Here is a 3202-nt window from a genome sequence, read left to right on the forward strand (position 1 = left end):
GGAAGTAAAAAACGTAGCCGTCAATGCCCATTTTTAGTTCGGCTAAAAGTCCCCCGACACCATGGTTAGAAAATATGGGTTGAAATGGTTTAAAGAAGATTATTGCAGAAGAAATTGACAGAAAAAATAAAAAAGTTTTATCAATCTTTGAAATTAACCTACCTTTTTGAAATGGTCCATCAATTAGAAAATTGATCACTGTCGTCCTTGAATATGAACGTTGGTGTGCCACAAATCAATATCCTCCATCAATTAGAAAATTGATCACTGTCGTCCTTGAATATGAACGTTGGTGTGCCACAAATCAATATCTTTCTTGTTGTCCAGTTCTGTCAAATTTTATTTCAGTGCGTTAATGTGGCACACAAATGAGTCCCACTAATCTATCTTATAACGCCACTTGGATTCATCATAAACACCAACAATTTTAAAGATTTTAAAACTAAATATGATTGATTTTGTGGAAACACAATAAACTCTTCAAGAGTGTCATGTGGCTATTGAGGTCATTGGGTTTTGGCCCAGTACATGGCCTTAAAGAGGCCCATATAAGTCTTCTGAGTTCTGATTTCATGTTATTTCATTTCCACTCTAGTTTTATGTAGTCATGTCTATCCTCTAAACACAGCCAATTTGAGGATAATTTGTGTCTCATTACTCATTGGGCGGTGCTATCCATACACCATTTTCATTTTCGGTCGTCAGATCGAATGAATTAAAGAAGATTAACGGACAAAAATTAACAAGGGTGTGTTAAAAATAAAAATGGGTGTGTGTGAATAGCACTTCTCTTATTCATTGTATATATGTCCTTTCGACTTCCTCTTCAACTTCCTCCATCTATAATTTCTGCAGATAATTTGATGAACTGACATGAGAAATTGGATTTTTCATTTGTAAGAAGTAAGAACAAAGAAAAAGTACGTAAAATTTAGAATGGTGTCAATTTTAAGGAGTTGATGAGCTCGCTCCTTATTGCTTTCATCATCTCAATGACCTCAATTTTTAGGAGTACAAATTTAATGCATGCAGGAAAGATATATCCTAACTTGCTTCTTCTGATTGCACTTCCACAACTAATTAAAGATATATCGTTCCTCATTTCCTTATTGCTTTTTTCATCTCACCCTCAAGGACTTCATCAATTTTAGGAGTATATTCGTAATATTCCTTCTAGGCTTCTACGTTAGCAGGGCCATTGAATCACACAGAGATTTTTGTATAATATACTCCACACTTATTGGGTTGTTTTGAGGACAATATCGGTGTTAAATCGATTTTTTTCTTTTTAAGTAACAATATATTTACACTAAGAGATGGAAGAATATGTATAGAACTAGTAATATACGAGATTTGAATATAAGATATCTTATATACAAGTAAAGAGAAATGCCATTAAATCGTAGTAGTAATTAAAGGGTGGTGTTTAACTAATAGATAATGCTAGGGAAACCAAATTTGCAAATCAAATGATGTGTCACCAAATAAGAGATAAATATGTTAACTGACACTTAATTTATAATTCAATCATCTATAACCATATCATTTGGTTTGCAAATTTAGTTAAAAAATTCGGTCTCCCTAGCTACTCCTTAACTAGTTAATCAGCCTACAATGCATATCGAGAGCTATGTCTGACTATTTATTAGTTTGGTTTTATGAGATGATCAAATAAGAGAAACTGGCGCATCTTTGGAGGAGCATTTGTAGGTTGTAACAAACTGGTGCATCATTGGGGGAGCATTATTTTGTCACGGTATTTTGGGGGGATGTGGTGGGGAGAGACTGTGATCAGTCCTTTATTTCACTTCTTTCTATTAGGTACTTTGACCATCTATATTCCCCTAATATAAATCACAAGATGCACCCATATTCATTACATTTCTTTCAACAAATACACAATTAAAAAAGCAACAAATACATATTTTTTTACTTATAAGTGAGAGATTTTAGGTTCAATTCTCGTCAAAGACGAATTTTTGAACCACATTATTATGAGACTTAACCTACTACTTCACCACCTTAATGTGGATAATATCGTTTGTTAAAGAAAAATACATAATTAAAATAAAAAAAGACAATGTCAAGAAAGTGAGAAATAATACCCACTTAGAAATAAATACTGGAGATTACTTTCTAAACATGGAAAACATCTTTGGAGCAGCATATGGTCGTCCAGCCCAACCTACAATATTCACAAAAATAAGATGCTGGGTTAATCTCGAATAATCAAATTTGGAGGCCATATAAATAATTACTTATAAGTACAATTCATCGTTATGTGAAAAAAAAAAAAAACCTTTGGCGGGGTCCAAGCCTCTCTCTTTGAGCTCGGCATGCTCTTGGCAAAGGGCACATGAGTCGCAGAAGAAATGAACACCACAGTCGCAACATGGTTTGTCCGGTAAGTTATATTTGGCGCGCAGTTTCTGTCTGTAGAAGCATGAGTAGAGCCATTGGAGCCCAAACAACATCAAGCCGCAGTATGTACAACCTTGCCCACAGCATGCTAAACGCAAACCAAACCGACCGTGCAAACTCCAGTTAGTAACGCAACAAAGGATTTTAATCTGTCTCTTGTACCTTATCTTGTTTAATTTATTCATTGTCAGACTGTTAACTTGAGTTATAATTGAATGAAATGTTGTTAGACGTATAATTCAAATTAATAGTGTCATAAAATTTTCAATAGGTATTTGTGGAACTAGATTTTTGGCCCAATTACAAAAAAGGTGTTACTTGAGCTATAAAAATAAGTCACAATGCACTTTTTAGTTAAAAAAAAAAAAAAAAAATTAAAGATGCAAAATGACTATTTTAGAATGATGATAACAATTTCCGAAGAAAAAAAAAAAACATGAGTTTGTGATCGATAATATAATACTCACAACTTTTTCCTTCATCTACAATTTCTGCAATCCGACCAAAGGTAACGCATGGGCAGAAGTATGTAATGCAACCTACATGAAGTCACCAATTTGTCGAAGTAATGCACATGTACACCAAGAAATACTGCTAAAATTAAAGCTGCCAATTTTGTATTTTTTTTAATTTTTTGAAAGAAATAAATAGATATTTATAACATTATACTCACATGTAGAGCACTCATTCCCACAACCGAAAAGGCCAGAAGACCATTCGGACTTCAAGCCCATGCGATTCAAGATGTTCATTTCGTCACCAAGAAAGCAAGAAAAAATAT

The sequence above is a fragment of the Pyrus communis genome, chromosome 13 (genome assembly GCF_041283825.1).
Source record: "Pyrus communis isolate YQ-2024b chromosome 13, ASM4128382v1, whole genome shotgun sequence".
Taxonomy (NCBI): domain Eukaryota; kingdom Viridiplantae; phylum Streptophyta; class Magnoliopsida; order Rosales; family Rosaceae; genus Pyrus; species Pyrus communis.